Source organism: Schistocerca serialis, chromosome 4 (assembly GCF_023864345.2).
Source record: "Schistocerca serialis cubense isolate TAMUIC-IGC-003099 chromosome 4, iqSchSeri2.2, whole genome shotgun sequence".
NCBI lineage: Eukaryota > Metazoa > Arthropoda > Insecta > Orthoptera > Acrididae > Schistocerca > Schistocerca serialis.
The window spans coordinates 632,899,346-632,924,479 of NC_064641.1; positions in this window are offsets into that span (position 1 = coordinate 632,899,346).

Sequence of the window (25,134 nt, forward strand, 5' to 3'; positions counted from 1 at the left end):
CGGCGGATCGCTGATGATTTGTGCAGCCGTATCGTAGTATTCCATGGATCCCATAGTTACTCTGCAAGGTCGCATTACTGCCTAGGATTATGTGATCATTTTGGCTGATCACGTGCATCCTGTGACACAACGTTTGTTCCCCGGTGGTGATGTTGTGCCCCAAGATGACAGGGCCCCAGTCACACAGCTCATATCACCAGCATTAGTTTCTCTTTTTTTTTTAATTTTGAGTCCGCCTGCGTAGCTGAGTGGTAACGTGTTTGCCTAAAATGTAGCGGGCCCGGGTTCGATTCCCGGCCGTGCTGGACAATTGTGTTGGACAATTTTCTCCGATTGTGGAATAGGTGTTCCGTTGTCCTCATTATCATTTCATCATCATCAACACGCATATCGCCCAATGTGGCGTCACATGAAATAAGACTTGCAACTCGGGGGGTCGAACTTCCCCGGTTGGGGCCTCCCTGCTATCAATCTCACACGATCATTTCTTCTTTTTTTTTTTTTTAAGCGTTTTGACATTTTTGGTCTACTTCGGAGAGAAGAGTGAATGATCGCTGTCCACCTCCATCACCGTTACCTGAAGTTGTCTTTAGTTTGCAGGAACAATTGTATAAGATTTTCTTGATAATTGTATAGGACCTGTACTCATATTTATGCATTCCGTAGGCTACTGGTAGCTGTTTTGAATGCCAACGGTTTTTCTACATCGTGTGAGGAATGGTAAAATGCTTTTGATGATTCCATGTTTTTGTCCACCCTCTTGTACATCTGGCGAACAACAATTGTGGAGGTATGTCATTCTGCACAAAGAATCCAGATACCTGTCTCTGACCTTGGCGACTGTATGTTACACGATTGTGATTCCGTGGGTTCGCCGTTTGAAAATCACCGTTTCGTTTCGATAAAACTTTATTAGTTTTAAGGGAAATAGTTGACTTGGTAGTGGTAATTCTGTAAATAAAACAAACAAACATCGCACTAGCTTACAAGCAACACAGCAAACATTCTATCAACCTAAAATTCATGATAAAGAATTAGCAGGAGGCGATGACAGATATAGGACTGGTTCGTAAGAGGAATCAACACCAGCTGCCCTTTTGTCTGAATTGGCTCTCTTTAAAAACTGCCCCAGCTCCGTCGTCGTATATGAGTCGAAAAGCTCACTAAACAAAATTATTGTTGGCGTAAGGTCAGCCAGATTCAAACAAAAATAAATAATTTCAGTTTTGAGTGGTGTCTTTCACTGAATGCCAGTTTGAAAGCTGTATGTTAATAGCTTTTTTTAGAAACTTCCCACTGATTCTACTGTTGCCGGTGCGAACACTGAGATATTGTCGCGAGAGGTAGCGAGCGAACAGTTGCTGAGAGTAGTCGAACGCAGCCTGGTGCGGAGAGAAACCACGCATCAGAATAGGTCGCTGCCTAACCTGACCGTGTTGCTACCGCCGGAGGAGATTTTGGTATTAATTGAGGGATTTTGGTAATTTGCTTTTTTGCTGCACTTACGGTAGTTGTTGCTTGCTTGAGCACTGGACGGATTTTGTCGGATTTGTTTATGCGTGCATTGAGAGTAATATTGGTACCTTTGTCGTGACCAGATAGGTGATTATTGATTTCGGACACTGTGGACTAATTTAAGTTTTCAAACTGTTCAAGGAAAAGAAAGGTCTGAGTAAAACCTGTCAATCTATGAATCTTCATTTTCAGAATTACTATATTAAAAGTTTTTATTGGTTCCTTTAAATTTTTACACCGCCTAAGGCTTGTTGACCAAATCCCTCCTGAACATTCAATTTATATACATATACAAAAAAATAGTTGGGTCAGTAGTCGTGACCATACATTGCACTCAGTGTGTATCGGAGTATTTCTCTTGAATAATTTCAGCATGTTGCTGGTTACGCAGTTGCAGCAGCAGGACGAGTTAAGTTGTCTGTTCGTACAGGAGCATTGCAGCATAATTGCCAGAAGACGTTAGAGAATATTTTAAAATTCTCAATCAGATACCAGAGAATTAATTTTTCATGATTTGCAGGAAGATTAATTAATTTCTGTTTTCGTTCTGCATCACAATACTGACATTTCCGATAGTATGAGGTTCCAGAAAATGTTTGAATACTGTCATGTCGGAATAAGGGTTTTCAGAATACTAGTTAAACAGATTTTACGATAATGATAATAAATGTACACTAGATTTTCTTGCATTTTTTAGAGGAAAGTACTGAGAAAGATAATATTGTCAAAGATGGAGCTTTACACATTTCCGTTGTCTTTCACAAGGCTAATAATTTTATTACAATTTCTGATAAACAACTTACACTTGTCGACCTGTCTGCCACGATTTCGTTTCGTTGGATGATTTCACATCGTCTTGCTACTGCATTTGCAAAATTATATGCAATAGTAGTTGACGAGTAGTTTTGCATAGTATTTTTGTTGCTTGCACATGCTCCTGATTAATTCAAAATATTTTATTTCAGCAATTTTCTTGTTCAGAATTTGTATATTTATTTTGTAACAGTATTAAACAGTTTTCTGTCAGAATATTTGTTTTGCATTTTTGTATCATTTTCTTTATTGCTACAACAACTACAAAAACTAGAGCACGTGCAGGAATGGACAATTCTGTAGAAGTAGCTCTAAAGGAAGTTTCGGGACATTTGAGACATAATGTAGAAAATTCTTCTCAGGATGATGAAATCAGGGAATTTTCGAACAACACGATGAATAATTATTCATCGTGTTGTTCGAAAATTATAATCGGAGTGTAGGCTATTATTTCTCAATCATGTATGATGAACTGGAGGGAATTACGCGCATTTCGGAAGGGCAAAATACTGTGACAGTCCGATTTTGTTGTGAGAGATTCAGGAATTCTTGTACTTCTACAGAGCAAAGTAATTTTTTCTTTCTTCTTTCAGTAATAATTACACAGTTAATACTAGCTCAACTTGATGAGATTAAAAAATCCAATGATGAACTTCGCGGAGAGATCAAAGAATTAAGGGATGAGATTAATGACACTTTTAAGTCGTAAATTCGAGGAAATGTCAGAGCGATTGAAAACTCAGGTACGCAAGGATCTGAAATCTGATATTAATAATCTTGAGTCCAGACTTGACCATGTACAGCTTGTTGACATTGTTGAGTTGAGACAACAGACGTCACAACAATAATTGCAAATAGAGGAATTAGCACAAAATTTAGTGTCATTACAGTTGTATACTAACACTTAAGTTTCGAAGACGCAAAATCCTTTGATAACTATTGGAAAATGTGTCAAAGAATTATCCGAGAGAGTGACGTAAAGAAACAGTGATTCAGATGGAAGATCGCTGATACCGAAGACTTTCAGTCTCTGCAACATTTTAAACAAGTGGAGATAACGATTATTCAGAAAAATATACGGGAAAGATCGATCAAGGTAACGATACCAGTAGGTTCAATAATTATAACATTAGAAATCACAATGAACGCTCCAATTTTGGAAGTGCTAATCACTTCTCTCGTGACCGTGATATGTTTGCGGGGCACCACGACTGGAATGCGAGTTGCGGTATGAGAGAAAGCTTACCCGTTTAGAAAAACGCCGGTTTTGATTACAAACATTTTCTCACCGCTAAGAAATTTAAAATTTTTCGCATTGCCACCAATGAAATTCACCCAATTTGACTATTCTTCGCCACCAACGTGGACGGTTGGCCACAAACTTGAATTCATTAGCAGTTATCTCGAAGGACAACCTGCGACAAGAATGAGATCGATACCACGAGAAAGTCATACGTACGGTGATTTTCATCACGCATTCGTGTCCGGTTACTGGTCTGAAACAACTCAAGATCGCGTGAAACATAACATTATTAGGATACAATATTATGGGCATTATAATATCTCAACTCCTGTGTAGTACTTTGAAAACATGATACACTTGAACAGATATTTAATTAATCCGTATTTGTTTGACTAAATTACCTATGAGATTACGCCACATAGTTTTGGCAGGCCATTGTAAGGATGACTTGGAAGCCTTCCTAGCTTTTTTGCAAGAACTTGAATTTGACAGTAACGATCACAAACACATAAACAATAGTAATCAGTTCTGTGAAAATTACCATCCGCGGCGTAACCGAAAACATAGATGGAATTTGCGTGAACGGAATGGTGAGAGTCGTTACGAAGACACGCTTGATGTAACATATCAGCCCTACAATACAGGTAACAGACGCTCGAGAAATGATTCACATGACTTTAGGAATTACCAACACAGGAACAGAGATCGCAGATCGCGTGTACGTAGACGTTATGGATATGACGACAATTTCAGACGTAATGAAAAGACAGAGTAAATCTAAATTGCGGTTATCGCACAATTTCTGATTCCGAACGTGGTGCTCAGGTTGTATAAATCATAGCGTCGAGCCCACGTAGCAATAATGCTAATAACAGTTATATAAGACTAAATAATTGTGACAGATGAAATCAAAAATTTCCTGATCACAGGAATTCAATTTCTGAGCGTGGTGCAACTGTAGAAATCGGATTACCCAATCCACCCAACAATTCCAGTCAAAACGAACCGACACAACAATGACAAGCAACCACTGCTGCAAACGAACCGTTCGCAGACGCCAACAGTCTGCATACGAACCATATTTACTTTGTAGGTTTCGATGACATTAGAGACACATTGTTCCAAAAATAATTACGACTGTGAAAATACACTTGTACATCCTGTTGTAAAAATTTCCATATGAAACGTTTCGCTTTCTGCTGTTCTTGATTCTGGTAGCCCAGTTAATGTGCTTAGTGATACAGTGTTTAGTAAACATGCTCAGCTATCCGTTTGTCCAACTTTGCCACCATGAAGAACTAAACTGAAAGGAGTCATTCACGGAAAGAGCCTAGATTCACGTAATCAGACTTAGTTAGTTTTCATGTATTAGCGACACAAGTTTTCTGTGAATTTTCTGATTGCACCTCTTTTGTTAACAGTAACAATTTTGGGTGTAGAGTTTCTTTATGAATACAAAGTGAGGTTAAATTTTTGCGATGCTGAAATGATGTTACAAATAAATCATTTATCTGTAACGCTAAAATTTCAAAGATGGTTGACAAAGGAAGATAAAGATGTGAGCTGTTTGCGTTTCCTCTGCTCGGGGCACAACACTCACTGAATTTGTCTGACGGTTGCTTGAACTACATAACAACATTTCATTGTAGAGCTGAACAATCTATTAGTACGTAACAGTTAATTAAAAAGAAAGTACACAGATATGAAGTAGATTCTGATGCAAACACACATGAACTATTCGAAATTTTGAAACCACATTCTGAAGTTTTTCTCGCGAAATTTTCTTTATGAATTCAAAGTAGAGGATCATAATAAATTTTTTGTACCACCTTACGTTATCCCGTTGACGCATAGAAAGACAGTTAAACAGGGGATACAATCGATGCTAGACCATGATATAATCGAGCATGCTTTGAGTTCATACAACAGCCCGATACACGTTGTCAAAAAGAATGATTCTATTACACGTATTCTCGATTCCAAACAGATCAACACTACAATACAACCACAAACAGATCTACCACAAACACTAGATGAATTATTACAGAAATTTCATAGTGTAAAGGTAATAATTTCTAGATTTACAACCACCGCCAGATCCTTATAAACCAGATAATAGAGCCGTGCGGAGTAGCCGAGCGGTCTAGGGCGTCTTGTCACAGTCCGCGTGGCTTCCGCCATCGGAGGTTCGAGTCCTCCCTCGGGCGTGGGTGTGTGTGTCGTCTTTAGCGTAAGTTAGTTTAGGTTAGATTAAGTAGTGTGTAAATTTAGGGACAGATGACCTCTGCAGTTTGGTCCCATAAAACCTTACCACAAATCTCCAATTTCCAGTTAATAGCCTTCCCTACACGAAGACGTTTAAGATACGGTGAAATAATGAATTAGGAAACATCAAGAAAGCCGCAGAGAAGGGGAAGAAGCTACAGAACCCTCGAGTGCACATCAAGAACTTACAGGTAAGTCAGAAAGTGTTGCTTAAATCGCATCTTTTATCTCATAAAGAAAATAATTTAAGCAGCAAGTTTTTCTTGGTGTATGAATTTCATTTTCACAAAACTTGAATCGCACATGGAAATATTGCGAATGTCACATGCAAATTCCGTGGGACTTGAAACCACACACGCCACGAGGTCTTCATATGTATCAAACATCAAAGTGCACAAAGAATAGTACCCTAAAGGGTTTATTTTCTTTGGTAAACATACGCAAGCCGAGCATAGATGCCGCAACTGTTGCAGAGCATTTTCTTACTTTAGCTTTCCTCATGGTTTCATACGCTTCAACTAATCTGTATATCTATTAATGTTTCTTTTACTGTCAATCTACTTAATAGGGGATTTTAATAAATAGTGACCATCTATGGTTTGTGTTGTTTGAAGAAAAGTACTTTGAATTTTCACAGCATTGTCTGATGAGGTGATAATACAGTGTAAGCAGACAATCTTTTTTTTGCAATCTATATTTCCACTATGGCAATAGGGAATGGTAAGCCATGTGTGGACGATGTTTATTCAGCTAGTATTATTCTGAGTTTACTGGTGAAGTATTTGATTGAAATGTAATACAGTTATCTTATTTCATGAGTTTGCAACTTTGCTTTTGAGATCTTGGCATAGTAGAGTAGACTTGGTTTTGAGGTGCTAAGATAATCATTTTCTCTTCAGAAAGATAGTTTGCAGATATAGTGAAGTCTCTTATGATTTGTGGTAACTTGTGCTATGCATTTTGCTTTACCTTTACCACAAAGAATACTATATTATTTTTTAGGAAAGTGCATGAGATGACATTTCTGTAGGTACATGTGAAGCAGGTCATGGATTTTAGTGTTACAGATAACTGCTGACTTTATTTTGGATAAGAGATAGTGTGTGAGTGGTTGTGAATTGAGAAAAGTATCTCTGATGGGCAGTAGTTTGACTAGGAACATTTCTGACTGATGCTTTTTTCTGCTATTTAGGAAGTATCTTGGAGAGTGATAATTTCAAAGCTGTATGCGTACACATAATGAATCTAAGGAATACGTGTGATATAGATGTGGTATATGATGAGGTATTTCGTTGAAGGATTACCATGTGAGGCTTATGGTGTTATTGTGATTTATTACGATGCAATTATGGTGTATTATGGTACGTTGTGTGGTGTTAATTATGATATTTATGACATTATGCTGAAGGTGTTGTTCTGAGGAAGACACACGAGACATTACATATGATCCGGAGAGTAAGTTTGCTTTCTTTTTTTATTCTTTGTTTTTCCTTTTTTTCCGTTTCAGCTATTTATGGAACAAGACAAGGTAAGAAATGTACACTCTTTAAACGAAGCAACCCGCAGCTGTACAAGATACATGGAAGTTCCGTTTTTGCACACTTTGTTCGAAGGTAGGGTCACAGTGATATTTGCAAGAGAGATTTATCTTGTCATGAGAGGATTTCTCAGAGGACACTATTACTGAAATTCTGTTGACGCCGACGAGACATACTGTGACAGTAAGAACCAGCGATTATAGCAAAGAACACGAATTACAGTTAGATACTAATCATACAGGCTATGTACAGTGTAAACTCAAAGAAAACACGAAACCTTTACTTGTATGAAACACTAGGACTTGCAGATGACACATTTTCTTTTCACCTGTTTGGAGGTAGTGAATATGTGGATTTATCTATCAAGTAATGAGCATGAATGGTTTTACAAAGATTTATTCTCTACTGCTGAAATTTGTGACGTATGTGTGAGATAAATTTTTTAGTTTTGCGAAGCCTTAGAATCAAATTGACCCAGTAATTTTTTTTCTCTACTTGCTCCTGTTTACACTGACTATACATTATTTTTTTTGTGTGTGACTTGCCCATAATTGAATTTTTCTCTTTTGCAGAATTAATAATAAAAAAGATACAGAATTGAATGCAACTGTATGTATGAAACAATATTTCTGTATTGAAATGTAAAGTACGTAGCAAGCGAGTTACATTCCAACAACGCAAAGGTTGCAGTGGCCAACTAGACATTTCAGAAGTATCTGGTCATGCTAAAAACGTTAATCCATGACTTGTGTATAAATATGTTATGGATCTTCACAACTTTCTTCCTTTCAGCTTGTTGTATTTTTGCGCCCTGATGCAAGCTGATCTGCTACATTTTTTATGCTAGTTATAAGTAACTCTGTAAAATATGTTACTTCAGTACGTTTTGTTTTTCTATTTAAACAATTTTCTTTCAGAATTCCTCTTATGGCGATGAATAAAGGTGTAGGTTCTGCTACAGTAGTGATGCAGTGCCGAGTCTCTCATATTAAGTGAATGAGTGTAAGATGATTTTGTCTCTTGTCATTACGCAATACTGAATCTCGAGAGAACTACTACTGAACAAGTCGAGGATAAATCCTATTTTTGTTGCATCTAGGAAAAGTCATGTCATTATTACTTGCTTTACAAGATATGTCTTTTGAAGGTGGCATTTATTCTACTTTTGTGATTAACAATGTATGGCCATAGAATTCTGACTCCTACACAGACAAGTTGACATTTGACATCTGACGAGATTGACCTTGTGATGCTACTTGTTATTTTCTATTCAATGATCCCACATAAACATTACTATCAATTTTTTAAAAAATGAAATAACTGTGCTGTATTAATAAGGATTTACTTGTTATTATCACTTGTCCAGACTCAATCCTTAAATTTATATATACATACATATATTTTTCTTAAGTTTCTACTACATAAATTGGATTATATGAACTTTTACTTTGTTTGTTGACCTGTAATTATGACTGGTAATTTAAATCATATGCAGTTACTATGTATATATCTACAAAGGGATCTCTGATTAATTGTAACATTTTTTAAATATGACACCATTACTGTCTTTAGGCAGATCTGTATGTCATTCAGTGATGTTGCATGTCCCAGTTTACATGCTCTGGTTCAAAACAAGTACTTCATGGTACACTGTATACATGCATTTGTGTAGAACAAGTTTGCCACTATGTAGGTGGCCTGGAATTAATATTTACAACTGTACTTCAAGAAACTTGCCACATTTATGTAATTATCTGGAGCTGAACATATTTTGATTCATTTACTGAGCAATGAGCTTATGTGCCTGGTCACACAATGTAGATTTTATATTCAAATATATATATATATATATATATATATATATATATATATATATAACTTACTATTATTCATGCATTAGAATTAGTTTCTGTTATTGTGACATATAAGAGACTTCTGATCTTCTATGTCACTTACAAAAACCTGTTTCCTCAAACAGATACAACTGCAATACTTTTGTAAACTTATCATGAATTTTTTTGATATTCAGCAAGGTATGATTGTGCCTTATATTATCAGTACTGATTCTGTACAGTATCTTTAACTGAATATGAAAAGGAGTGGCACTAAAAATTTTGCTGTGGTTGTCAGTGGACATAATGCATGTTGCTAGTCCCTGAGTCCGCTTACACCTCAAACTTGTGTGTCCTCACCAGAATATGTTAACCTTTCGGTGTGATTGTCAGTGGACATAGTGTGAGTTGTCTCTGAGTCTGCTGAATGTACAGCTTTTGTTTCTTTATATGGTTTTGACTGCCATATTTAGTTCTACTCTCTTGAATAACTGTACATAACGTTTTGTTATTTTGTCAAATGAACTACCGCCAATGTCATGCAGATATGAGTGCTTACCTGCACAATGATAATTTTATATTTATTTTCTTTCTCTTATTACTCCTTGCCAACATGTTAGGCAAGAATCACTCCATAAATTTCTTAAAAGTGAGTGTGGGGGTTATGAAAGTTGGACTTTCATAGTTATTCGGAAAATTGGCCACTGATTCTGCTGTGGCAGGCACATATAATCTCTGTGCCTGAGATATTATTGTCATGAGGGGTACTGAGCAAACAGTTGTTGAGAGTAGTCAAACATAGTCTAACGTGGAGAAAAGCTGGGCAGCAGAAGATGTCACAGCATGCCCTGACCGTGCTAGTAGCACTGGAGGAGATATTCGTATTAATTGAGGATTTTTGGTAATTTGCCTTTTTTATGCATGTAGTTGTTGATTGCTTGCACTGGAGGGATTTTGTCAGATTTGTCAATGCACACATTGAGAGGAATAATTGGATCTTTGGCGTGATGAGACAGGTGATTATTGATTACAGACACTGTGTAAAAATTTAAGTTTCCAAATTGTTCAAGAAAGGTCTGAGTACAACTTGTCAATGTATGAATGTTCATTTTAAGGATATAGTAAATTAAAATTTTTTATTGATTCCTTTCATTTTTTTAAAGCACTTAAGGCTTATTGACCAAATTCCTCCTGATCATTCAATTTATATACATATTAAAAAAGACTGAATGAGTAGTTTCATCAGTAGTTGTACTCTGCATGGATGGTAGTATTTCTATTGAATGATTTTATCGAGTTGCTGGTCCTGCAGTTGCAGCAGCAGGACGAGGTAAGTTGCTTGTTGTGTACAGGAGCATTGTATTATAATTGCTTGGATACGTTACAGAATAAATTTAAAATTCTCTGTTAGATATTAGAGAATTAATTTTTCATGAGTAATTAATTTCTGTTTTTGTTCTATATCAGAATAGTGAAATGTCCAATAGAAGGAGGTTCCAGATAATGTATGAATATTGACATGTCAGAATAAGGGTTTTCGTAATACGAGTTGTATGGCTACATACCAGATTTTGTGATAGTGATAAGAAAGTTGTACTAGATTGCCTTGCAATTTTAGAGAGAAGTTTAGAAAACGATAATATTGTCAAAGATGGACCTTTACACATTTCTGTACATCTTTCACCAGGCTAATAATAATTATTACAATTTTTGACAGTTAAACCTAAAATCTTTCAAGTTCTTTTGGTGTGCAATCACCAATTGTTGTAACTTGATTTAACTGAGTTTTCGAAACCAATCATGAGTGTATCAGACATAAAAATAATTATTTTTCCTATAACATTACAAAATAATTGTTTGTTTTTTATCCCTTCTTTTTTGTGTATAAATCTTATTTCTGTCATGAATATATACCATGGTGAAAGTTTGTGAGATACTTAATGTTTTAACTTAGCTATATGACTTATATATTAACTGTACTATAATCTTTTACTTGCAGTCGATATCTTGTACTCATATTATTCTATGGCCTGAATCTTCTACAATGGCACAGTCACTCTGATTATTGATGTAATAAAAATAATACTATACAACCTAGGAATGATGCATTTCAAATGTCGAAATTTCATTTAGATGATGGAGGAAAACCTAGATCAATCACAAGAAAAACTTTCCATTACATTTCTAACGATTAACTTTTTTGTAATAGCACTATGAAAATAATTTGTAAAATTAGTGTTAGTAAATTTCGTCTTTGCCTGCTCCTGCCTTCCAATTAAAATACTATTCCTAGTTTTGTCTTGAAAACTTAGTTTAGGCCATACTATAGATTCTTTTCTTGCAATGGCTGATTCAGTTCTGCTCTGCCTGCATATTGGGAAAATATGGAAAATATGATTACTGAATTGCAACTTCATTAAATAAATCACTGAGAGGCAAACTGCTGTATCTTGTTTTATTTTAAGCTGCTTTCATAACTTGCAATTTCGTTATTGTTTTAGAAAATGCAGCTCACTGTCAATGCAGCAGTGCAAGGTGTGACAGTGCAATTTTTTCTGTCTTTACTTTTGATTCAATATTGAGGATTAGCTTTAGTGAAATATTTGTAAATGAATCTAAAGATAATTTGAAATTAGATTAAATCCTTTTAATGGCTCAGAAGTGACTCATACTAACATTTCATCATTAGACCTTGTGTCATACTCCATAAAAATTACTTTTGCACACAACATTTAAATTATGTAAGATTTAGTCTTTGGCTTTATCACTGAAATCCTTTTATCTAACAGTGATGAGAGAAAGATAATTAGAATACTAAAAACATGACTGATATCTTGCAAGGACATTGTATGTCCAGTAAGCTGCACTATTCAAAGACTTCTTATTATGATGTTATTTTCTTGTGCTGTAAGCTTATTTCAGCTCCATGGCCATTATCGAGTGGTCTACAAACTAATGGAGTCGTTAATGCATGTATGTGTGCCTATTTGTAACTAATAACAATTCTGTATACATATTTGTGTTAGTACTTACTACAATAACACACCATTAATCTTGCCGCTGTCTAATATCTTATACTGCTGCGTATCATTGGTGGAGCAGAGACAAAACTGTAGACAGCAGTGGAATTTGTTGCTGAATATTCGCTAGCACTTATTTAATAAGTTCTGTAAGTTTGACAGCTTCAGTTGACAGCTAAATCAACGATGTAACAGGGTTACAAAATTGGCTTATTCATCTGTGGAGTTGTGTATGGTACTAGTAAATTCTTTACTAATGTTTGCTGGTGTTGTTTTTGCCTGTAAATTTGTTTAATCCGTCATCATGGTCTACTCAAACAATTTCAATAAAATTGGCAATACAATTTTTATATTTTAAAATGGCTTTCTTGTTAAGAATCTTGTTGGGGTATTTTCATGTATACATAGATTTCTATTTCTTCTAAAAAGTTCATTATTGGGCCCTTTGGTGTTACGTGTAGAATTTTCACCACATTTTTGATCTGGTTTACAATATGATTCGCTGTTTGCATGTGGCTAGAGACTGTGGATGCATTTGGGTCACTGTTTCTGGTTTGTTCTGCATATTGGAATTCTAAAATTTCTGCCTGTTTCACCTATACAGAATATTCTACTGTCATTAAAATTAATTTTATAGACGCCAGACTATGTGTGCACAGGTACTTTCGTTTTGCCAGGGTAGATTTTTGTTCTTAGGTCGTGCACAATGTGGTATCCAAATTGTACTGTAGTTTTCTTTAGTAATGTGATAAGCCTATTTAATATATTTCCTGTAACTTACATATTAGTAGTATGTAAGCTATTTTCAGTTTTTATGCTGTGTCTCTTATTAATTTTATATTGCTATTAATTATAAATGTATCGGTTTGTAGTGTTTATCATAGATTTGTTTTGTTAAGTTGGGACTGAAGCTGTTTTGTTGTGCTATGTATTTCAGGATCTACAATTCAGATACATTGCGAATTACATTGCAATAGATTCTGTATTGTGAATTGTGTTATGGACAGAGCAATGAAAAACATTCAAACCACACATCAATTCGAAATCAATAGAAAATGGACATCATCACATAACGTCTTTAATGCAAATTCCTCTCATCCTAAAACACACAAACATGCATGCTTTCATATGAATATAACCAGACTGATGAATCTATCATTCAATAGGTAAATTAATCACCTATGAACCATATAACATCGTTGACTTAACTGTCAAACATACAACGGTTATTAAATAGATCTTAGCGAATATTGCTCATCAACAAATTCCATTACTATCTACAATTTCATCTTTGCTACACCTGTGATACGCAGTAGTATAAAATATTGGACAGTGACAGGGTTAACGGTGCTTTATGGTAGTCAGTACTATGGTATATATATATATATATATATATATATATATATATATATACACAAATTGTTATTAATTACAAATAGATACCGATATATTCACTAACAAATCCATATGTTTGCAAATAGCTTAATAACGGCCATGGAGTCGAAATAGGATTATAGCACCACAAAATAACATCATAATTAAAAGTCTTTGAATATAGCACCATTTGGCTTACTATAGCATGCTCTAATCAGCCAGAACATTGTAACCACCTACCTAATAGCCAGTATGTCCACCTTCGGCAAAGACAACGGAGGCGACACGTCGTCATGGAAGCAATGAGGCTTTGGTAGATTGCTGGAGGGAGTTGACACCACATCTGCACACATAAGTCACCTAATTCCCGTAAATTCCGAGAAGGGGGGACGATGAGTTCTGACAGGACATTCAGATGCAGCCCAGATGTGTTCGACTGGTTTCAGATTTTGCGAGTAGGGGGGGCCAGAATACCAACTGGAACTCATCACTGTGTTCCTCAGACCATTCCATCACACTCCTGGCTTTGTGACATGACGCATTATCTTGCTGAAAAATGCCACTGCCATCGGAAAGCATGATCGCGGTAAAGGGGCGTATGTGGTCTGCAACCACTGTACGATACTCCTTGGCCGTCATGGTGCCTTGTATGAGCTCCGCTGGATCATGGATGGGCAAGTGAATGTTTCCCAGACCATAATAGAGCTTCCTCCAGGTTGTCTCCGTTCCACAGTACAGGTGTCAAGGAGCTGTTCCACTGGAAGACAACGGATTCGCGACCTCCCATCGGCATGATGAAGAAGGTATCAGGATTCATTACACGATCCAAAGATCTGCCACTGCGCCTATGTCCAGTGCCGATGGTCAAGTGCCCATTTCAGGTGTAAAACCTGATGTCATAGTGTTAACAATGGCACATGGACGAGTCGTCGGCTGCGGAGGCCCATCGTTAGAAGTGTTCGGTGCCTTGTATGCGATCAGACACATTTATACTCCGCCTGCCACAGTTCCTGCCTGTCCTGTTTTACCAGTCTGTCCAGCCTACGACGCCCGACTTCTATTATGAGGGGTGGCCACCGAACCCCACGACGCCTTGACGTCGTTTCACCTTAGTTCCGCCAAAGTGTTGAAGTCACTCATCACAGCACTCCTCCAACACCCAACAAGTGGTGAAGTTTCCGAAATGCTGATGCTGAGCCTCCGGATCATCACAATCTGCCCTTGATCGAACTTAGACAACGCACTCAGTAATGCTAAATGAACCATGCGTTTGTCTGACTAAGTCATTCCTCGCCAGGTGACGCTGCTGTCGCCTGGACGGATTTATATCGATAGTAGGTTGGTGGTCGCAATGCTCCGACTGATCAGTGTGACGTTCTTACAAGACATCTATAACGCCGCAGGCCCAGAAGACTTCAAAACATGAATGTTAATTCACCCTGGTTACCAACACATAGATGTTGTTAAACACAATGAAATCTTTACACCACAATAATTATTCTGGTAGCGCTTGCGGTAAATTAAAGCTCAGAGCACATTACTTTTCTTTCCAAAACTGTGGTATGCCTATAACATCCTCTTAAAAGTCATCCTTTATCCTTAATCTTCACTTCCACATCTGGGACTGTCTCAAATAAAATTCATTATCTGTGCTGCACATCCACCATTCAATCTCCTCACTCTGCAACGACTCAACTCCCTCCCTCTCCCCCCCCCCCTCTCTCTATCTCCCCCTCTCTCTCTCTCTCCCTCTCTCTATCTGCAGCTCGCTCACTCGCTCACCCCATAGAGTGTGTGTATCTTTGGAATGAACGAAGTACAGTTCGTATCTTCTCAATATCTGTCTGAGTTTGAGCAACAGCTATGGTGCAGGATTGTCATGGCTATTGCTGTAAAGAGAAGTATGTAAAAGGGGGACGAGTTTTTTACATAAGCCTCTAACTAAAACGTATAATGGTAAATGTTATATTTATATGTGGCTCTTCATATGCTGAAAAATAACGGAACACGGCATTATAAAATATTGCATTGTAGAGATAAGTTCTGCGATTTTCTGACCAGTTGTTTATGAGACAAGTGTTAAATAAATTTGCATTTGTGTTTGAATGTATACTTATTGGTGCTATTTTCATTGTTGTTGTTGTGGTCTTCAGTCCTGAGACTGGTTTGATGCAGCTCTCCATGCTACTCTATCCTGTGCTAGCTTCTTCATCTCCCAGTACCTACTGCAACCTACATCCTTCTGAATCTGCTTAGTGTATTCATCTCTTGGTCTCCCTCTACGATTTTTACCCTCCACGCTGCTCTCGAATTGCACAATTTGTGATCCCTTGATGCCTCAGAACATGTCTTACCAACTGGTCCCTTCTTCTTGTCAAGTTGTGCCACAAAATCCTCCTCTCCCCAATTCTATTCAACACCTCCTCATTAGTTATGTGAACTACCCATCTAATCTTCAGCATTCTTCTGTAGCACCACATTTCGAAAGCTTCTATTCTCTTCTTGTCCAAACTATTTCTCGTCCATGTTTCACTTCCATACATGGCTACACTCTATACAAATACCTTCAGAAACGACTTCCTGACACTTAAATCTATACTCGATGTTAACAAATTTCTCTTCTTCAGAAACGCTTTCCTTGCCATTGACAGTCTACATTTTATATCCTCTCTACTTCGACCATTATCAGTTATTTTGCTCCCCAAATAGCAAAACTCATTTACTACTTCAAGTGTCTCATTTCCTAATCTAATTCCCTCAGCATCACCCGACTTAATTCGACTCCATTCCATTATCCTCGTTTTACTTCTGTTGATGTTCATCTTATATCCTCTTTTCAAGACACTGTCCATTCCTTTCAACTGCTCTTCATAGTCCTTTGTTGTCTCTGACAGAATTACAATGTCATCGGCGAACCTCAAAGTTTTTAATTCTTCTCCATGGATTTTAATTCCTACCCCGAATTTTTCTTTTGTTTCCTTTACTGCTTGCTCAATTTACAGATTGAGTAACATTGGGGATAGGCCACAACCCTGTCTCACTCCCTTCCCAACCACTGCTTCTCTTTCATGCCCCTCGAGTCATAACTGCCGTCTAGTTTCTGTACAAATTGTAAATAGCCTTTCGCTCCCAGTATTTTACCCCCGCCACCTTCAGAATTTGAAAGAGAGTATTCCAGTCAACATTGTCAAAACTTTTCTCTAAGTCTACAAATGCTAGAAACGTAGGTTTGCCTTTCCTTAATCTATTTTCTAAGATAAGTCGTAGGGCCAGTATTGCCTCACGTGTTCCAACATTTCTACGGAATCCAAACTGATCTTCCCCGAGGTCGGCTTCTACCAGTTTTTCCATTCGTCTGTAAAGAATTTGCGTTAGTATTTTGCAGCTGTGACTTATTAAACTGATAGTTCGGTAATTTTCACGTCTGTCAACATCTGTTTTCTTTGGGATTGGAATTATTATATTCTTCTTGAAGTCCGAGGGTATTTCGCCTGTCTCATACATCTTGCTCACCAGATGGTAGAGTTTTATCAGGACTGGCTCTCCCAAGGCCGTCAGTAGTTCCAATGGAATGTTGCCTACTCCCGAGGCCTTCTTTCGACTCAGGTCTTTCAGTGCTTTGTTTATTTTCATATGCATATACATGAGAGTCTGATTAATTTCCTCCAATGTATGCCGGTTCTCAAACCCTTGTGTGTATATTAAGTATTTCTGTGTGAGACAGTTTCCTATACAGTTTCACTATAAGTAATTAATTAGAACAGATTCGACAGCATGAATCAGTGCAATAGAAAATCTAAAATATATTGTCAGCTGTCACTTTTTATTACTTCAAAATTCGAGCACTGATCTTGTATTTTTTATTTTTTGTGCACAGTGTATGATTTTACTTTTCTGATGAGAGGCCGAAGAAATGTTATAGATATTTTACTTGTCTATAAAAGCAGAGAGGGTAAATAAAGAAAAATTTACACTAAAAATGGAAAAGCAGGTGATGCAATTTGCTTACTATATTTACTGTAACGATTTCGTAGTTCCAAATGCGTTTTTTTCGTGACACTTTGGCTCCATCTAGCGTGTCATTGTGACGTAACTAATTACAACAGAGATTCGACAATATGGACATTGCAACAGAAAACGTAAAAAATATTGTTGGCTGTCACTTCTTATACTGTCATCGAAAAGACGTAAGTAAAGTGGAATCTGAGTTATTACACTGTGGTGTAAAAGCACAATACCATTACTTTTCGCATCTTTTAATTCCAACTTCTGTTCCTTGTATCAAATTCTTAAGGTGTATGTAACAGATGAACACATGGGCCAAGTTTTGCGGTCGTTCTGTATGTGATCTATCTGCGGCAGCGAAATAAGAACACTAGAAGGAAAAAAAAGAAACGCTAAGCACTTAGCGCTATACGGGCTAAAACGCGCCGTCCCAAAAATTGCACGACTTGAGCTGCAGGAGATGTTGCGGACAGAATACTCGTCCTGCGCACCCGAATGCTCATTCTAGACATTTAAACTCCACTCAACAACACAATCTCTGGTAGCCAAATAATATTTATCACTCATATGTTCACGCATACAAGATGCTTATAGTGGCAAACATACCGAACAAACTGATATTTATCACAACATATACACATTACACAAGCATTTATCATTATGTACGCATCTTTCAATATTAAGTGAATTTTGGCTACGACACAAAAAACATTGCAGTCTGCAGAGGTTAGACAGTTTCGACTTGGAATTCCTGAGTGTATTTGGAATTTCAGCACAGTCCGAACCACATAAAGTTCCGCATAGCATGGAACATGGAACACATTAAATCAAAGACGATGTGTCAACTGCAGCAGGCCGAAGTGAGGAATTATGAAGATTCGTGTCATAGTATTACGGAGTGATGTTTGCTACAAAATCTGAAAACCAGCAATGAATAATATGCTTTTCTGGTGCCGGGGTACAGAACGGAATCTATGAATGGACAATGCGTTTACAACTGTTTCAAGGGTTGGTGAAACTGAAAGGAAGCTATTGATGATGAGCCAAGATCTGCTTGCCGTACAGCCACGACAGGCGCGTCATAGTGGCGCTAGAGGAGTTAGGGACAGGAAGAACAGTGTTGAAGCCATCATTCATTTGAGTAAATTGTAAACCTAGTCTGGTTCTTTTGGTTTGAATGACAGGCGGAAGATATCAGCATAGGAAACTCTGCAATCATGATGCAGCCGTCTGAGGTACACCTTTCCCGCAACCTAACAAGACCTGTTCCAACCATTTCGATTCCAGGTGTAGCCAAGGACATGCAACATCAACGCTCTGATTAATTCCAAAACGAATGTACGCTGACAGTTTCCAGCAGTCTTATAAACGTGATAAGTACAGCAATTAAGTTGAATAAAAACCTCTGTAGCTGTTGTACATGCTTTATTAAAGGCACCTTATGATGTAATTTAAATTACGAAACCGGTAATGCCTTTAACAAAGTATTTACAACTGCGGTTTTCATTAAACGTGCAAATGTTTTGCTGTGGATACTTGTCCAACGAACTGTTATGCTCAAGACAGCATTTTATAAATATTGTTGTACTTGATGATGTAATGTCAATTACGAAACCGGTCATACATTTAATAAAGGGTTTAAACTGTTGCAGTGGTCTTTATCCAACAAGCAAAAGTTCGGCTGTTGATACCTGTGCAGTAAACTACTATGCAATATGAATTACCTTGAAGCCGAAAAATTTGAATTTTGTTTGTGCCGTCTGTTTTGTTTCTTTTGTGATATCAATCACCGGTCTAAAAGAGACAATTTGTAGTTCACTCCTCGCAAACGGCTCTATGGTAAATGACAGAATTAAGGGGCGACCTACTCGAAAGCGACCAAAATTGTGAAATTCTTTTTTATTAGATCTTCATTAAATGTAAATGTCGTGTGATTAGGGCCTCCCGTCGGGCAGGCCGTTTCCCGGGTGGAAGTCTTTAGATTTGACGCCACTTCGGCGACTTGCGCGTCGATGGGGATGAAATGATGATGATTAGGACAACACAACACCCAGTCCCTGAGCGGAGAGAATCTCCGACCCAGCAGGGACTGAACCCGGGCCCTTAGGATTGACATTTGTAGCTCTCACCACTTAGCTACCGGGGGCGGACAGATCTTCATTTACTGCATGGTATTGAAATTTCAATTCCTGAATATTGCGTTCCAGTTCCGCTCCTAACCGTGATGAAAATATCAATGAACAAAAGCTTGCAGGAGGCCACGCCTCTTTGTTGTTCTGCATTCTCTCATATTACTTATTCCTGCGGTGTATTCTTCCGATTTTATGCTATCACAATGTGGGGAATATTTGGTTGTTTAGCTTATCCAGAATTTATACAAAAACTCAAAATCCTAATGAAAGTTACAACTCCCTGATAGTAAAGCCATGCTGCAATATAAGATGTCTCTCCACAGCCCCTGATGAAATTGCAGCGTTTTATGCTTGTTTGGTTCTTAACCGTACTGATCTTGGCAGACTACGGACTATACAGAGACTAGGATTTGATCCAGGAGCTTTCATGCTATCGATATCGAAGGAAATCGATAACAGGAGAATTGATGCAGCTGGCATTATTGTTACTCAGTTTGAAAATTAGGTTAATCTAAGAGGACAAGCGAAGAAAAGACTGATTGAGGATGAAGAGGGGAATGCGTATGGTTTGCACTAGTTCGCCCAGACAAGGTAAGGCCTAATACAATCACTGTCAGATCTTTGATTCAGGTTTCCCATAACTTACATTGCAGCAACTTTATGTACTTTTTCCTCACAAACCACTGACATTATAGTTCTTAAATTTGATATGCAATTAGTCAATACAATAGTGAAACATTCTATGGAAGGAATTTTCATTTACTACAATAGTACCAGAATGACCGAACGGAAAGGGTATGGCAGATTTAGACTGGTGGAAAACGGCCGTGGCGCAACATGCGCTGTGTGAGACCGACCACGTAATAAAATTCGTGAAATTCTCTGACACGGTAATTCTCGCAGAGGAGAGGAGCTACCACACCCACTTGCTCTGGGAAACCATACAATGACATAAAAGAGACAATAGCATTTCCTGGCTCATAGATTCTGCACACCAATATGAACAGCCGCTTTGTTGCTGCTGTCCCCGTATGATCTCAGAAAATCCTCGAGTATGTTGTCAATACCATCCGCCATATTTTATCGTAAGTCTTCCAAACTTATACTAAACACCGAGTCTAACAGTCGATAAGCTATGTCTTCCATATAAGTTCCTGAACCTTCTTCTGTCATCTCATCAAACAATCCATTGCTCTCGTAGAGGCGTTAGTGTACTTTTGACACCTATCCGCCCATTCCTCTACGAAAACAATGATATTCGTTTGCACTCTTTTGTGGCGGTGTTCGTAGCGACAAGCAGTTCGCTGTAGAAACGGCTTACGAAATCACCGCCACACTTTTAATAGCGGGCCGACCGGTCCGCTGGAACAGTGAACAGAAAGATGAAAACCCAAACACTCTGATTAAATAAAAGTCGGTACTTATCTTTATTAACGAAGATACAGCAACACAATAGTGAACTCCGTGTCTACAGAAATCTGTCTAGTTCGGATCGGAGCGGCTAGATCAGCGTCGGCTGACGACAAACAACAACAACTCTGCTGCGATGAACACACAACTGACTAGCAAGTACACAATTCTGTGGCGAGTATACAACTGAGCGGCGAATACAGAACTGTCCTAGCGCTCGCCACTCCAGCGCTTAAGAAGCCAGAAGCCAGCGGTGGCGCGCGCAGACTTGCGGCGATTTCCTGTATCGCTGGCGCTGCTTATGCGGACGGCGTCCGGACTTTGATGCTGCCAACCTTTTGGCAGCGGGCTCGGTTGGAATTACTGGCTAGGATATAACCCACTCAGTGTTGGCTCTTTTGCTTTTAGTTTCACCGCAGGCTAGTTAAATTATTATGGACTCTGAATCAATCTTTGGGAAGACCGTTTCTTTTTCAATTTATTCAAGTGTTTCTTTTAACTATTTCGCTTTAGTTCCCTACAATTGCTATTTATTTAATTCCTAGCTGCGTTTTATTGTTGTATTCCTTTGAATTTTTGTGCTTCCTTCGTAGTATTTCTTCTTTTGCCCAAGTGTACTTCGCAGTTACCGTACTGCTTACCCTGGCATTCATTATCGCAGTATCTACAGTCTTAGACAATTCCAAAGGCACGTCGGCATTAATCAGTACTTCATTATCCCACTTCCTTGCACATTGATTCATCTTCACGAGTCTCTTAAGCTTCAGCCCGCTCTGCATCATCACTAAGTTCTGGTCTCAATCTATATCTGCTCCTGAGTACGCCTTACAATCAGTTTCTGATTTCGGAGTCTCTGTCTCACCGTGTTGTAATCCAGCTGAGATAATTCCTTCTCTTCTGATTTTTGAACGACGTATTTGATTCTCTGTTATTAGCTGAAATTTATTGCTGAAGCCGATTAGTCTCTCTCTTTCCCCTCTTTCCTACTGCCGAGGCCATATTCTCCCATAACTCAGTCTTGTATTCCTTCCCCGCTCTAATCGTTTATGATTACTAGATTTTTAACTCTCTTTACACCCAGAATTACACGTTCCATGCCTAGATCTCTATCTCTTCAGCTTTTGATTGTGACGGAGGCGTGTACATCTGAACTACTGTTGTTGTCTCTTGTTTACTATCGATTCTGAATTATGCAGAGTAATTCACAGTCTGCCCTGATTTCTTATTCATAATGAATCCTACCCCCGTCATCCCAATTACTGTTGCAGCTGTAACACCCTGGTGGCGCCACAGAGAGTTTGCCATGCTAATTTTACCTCAACGAGGCTGCTTTAAAGCTTTCTTCTAGAAAGATGGGACATGTTAGGCTTTTTATTTCATTTAAGTTCCTTTATTCCTCGCCCCATGTGCGACTGAAGTTGTGTGATTGTATGGGTAATTGAGATTTAACGTATCGTAGTAGCAGAGGAAGGATATGTTCAGCACGGACGGGAACGTCGGTTTGGTTCTTACAAATGTTAACGAAAATTTCTCCAACACCGAAAGTGAACGTTGCACCGAGCTGGGTAGCATAGTGGTTAGCAAATGGCCTCGTATTCGGGTGGTCGACGATTCAAACCCGCGTCTGACCATCCTGATCTAGGTTTGCCGTTCAAATGGTTCAAATGGCTCTAAGCACTATGGGACTTAATATCTGAGGTCATCAGTCCCCTAGACTTAGGACTACTTAAACCTAACTAACCTAAGGACATCACACACATCCATGCCCGAGGCAGGATTCGAACCTGCGACCGTAGCAGCAGCGCGGTTCCGGACTGAAGCGCCTAAAACCGCTCGGCCACAGCGGCCGGCAGGTTTCCCGTGCTTTCCCTTCCTTCGAGAGGGCACGGTCGCTTTCTTTCTCCAGCCTTCCCTAATCCTTGCTTGTACTCCGTCTCTAATGATCGTTCTCCACGGGACATTAAACTCTAATCTCCTCTTCCCCCTCCTCGAGCGTGAGAAAGGTGTGCCTTGCATGAGGAAGGAATTTAACTTTGGAAGTGAAATGAAAAATGGTTCAAATGGCTCTGAGCACTATGGGACTTAACATCTGTGGTCATCAGTCCCCTAGAACTTAGAACTACTTAAACCTAACTAACCTAAGGACATGACACACATCCATGCCCGAGGCAGGATTGGAACCTGCGACCGTAGCAGTCGCGTGGTTCCGGACTGAGCGCCTAGAACCGCACGGCCACTAGGGCCGGCAGTGAAATGAAGATACTTGCTTGAGGGGGATGGCAAAACGCGAAACCGTAGACAAGATAACCATTGCTGTTTTTATTTATTCTAACGATAAATTTTACTTTCTTTCGGTGGATGCAAAAGTAACATTCGTGAGAGAGTGGGGGTGTAAATGGCAGATTAAAGCACAGTTTCATACGACTGTGGACAAATGACTACAGGAGAGAGGGAGTATGATTGGTCTCTTTCGAACTTATTTTGCCTTCCCACACCTCCATGGATCGTGGAATGTCTTCACTTGCGCTTTGGCTTCTCGTACAGAGCACACGGAGCGACGAGCGAGGGCACAGTCGGTGACGGAGCGAGAGACATGGTCTGTGCAGTGTATGGTTGCTGTCGTTAGTGGATCTCTACTAATGCGCGAGGCATCCTGCTATTCTTGGAAGGATGGAATTTAGCCTGCATTAGGTCGCGTTCTGTCCGTTGCATTTTGCTCACTACAATTAGTCGAATCAGGGAGACTTTTTGGGTTCTTCTTCCATCTCATAATGACTTTTGATTCAAAAAAAGTATCTTTGGGGTCCGTTGCTCGTGGTCAAGTGGCTACTGTTGCTCCCTCTGGATCACGGGGTCCCAGGTTCGATTCCTGAACGATTTGGATATTTTCTCTGCCCAGGTACTGGGTGTTTGTGTTGTCTTCATCATCATTATTCTTGACAGTGGCTAGATTGGACTGTGTAAAAAACTGGACTGTGTAAAAATTGGGACATTGTACGGGCGCTGATGACCGCGCAGTTCATCGCCCCACAAACAAAACATCAGCATCTTCGGGTGTCCGTTCCCTGCCAGACCATATTCTTTCATCGCTCTGCTATCATCCTTCACAGAAGGAGTCGGTAGTTAGTAGGGTCGCATTTCCCAAGTGTGTCTGCAAGAAATGCGAGAGAATAATAGTCTACCCTTCTTGTGCGTAACGATTTTCTTATTTTCCTCCCAACATGGGTGTATTTCCTATGTCCTGACATGAGTATTGTGTTAGGGGAACCATGCCATGCCCTGTGATGTTTTGGTAACTGTTCATTATTGGTACTCCTACCTTAGTGTGTTGCGTGTACGACTGGTTGTTCATGTCTTAAGAAACAAAGCTAGTTTCTCCTCACTGATGCTGAAGCGAACCGTCAGTCTCTTGAAAGTCATCTTCTGCGACCTGCCTGCTAGAATTCGTTTCCGATGCGCGTCGTTGGACGTTTGCTGTTTGGGCCAAAACTTGACAGCACATCCTAATTTATAAGGCAGCAGAGGAGTAAGTTGGCGTGGAGGTGAATGCAGAAGTCTAACATTTCATTCAACCTGTAGGCTAGAAACCATTTTAGATACGTTACATTATCGTCAGCCCTAATTTTTGTTAGCTTTTCTACCAGGATGACTGTCAAGGACGAAAAGGTCAGCTTTCACTCTGCCATATATTTGAATGGGGGACGTTACATAATGTTCTGCTAATGAAGAGATCGGCTTGAGAATTTTACAGGTCACAAGTCCTGCGGAATTACAGTATGTATCTTTAGTGCAGTGGTTTCCATTGCCTTGTGCATCCTCATGCCGTTGTTTATTTCCGATTCTTCCGCCTCGTTATGGGCAGTTTCGAAACAAAGTTCAAGAGAGTGCGCCGAACCTCTGTTCGGTCCTCCGCACTCTTTGACAAAGCTATTGAAGGAACGCAGGTTGATTACTTCTTACGAAAGTCTTCGGCTGCCCTTACCGATA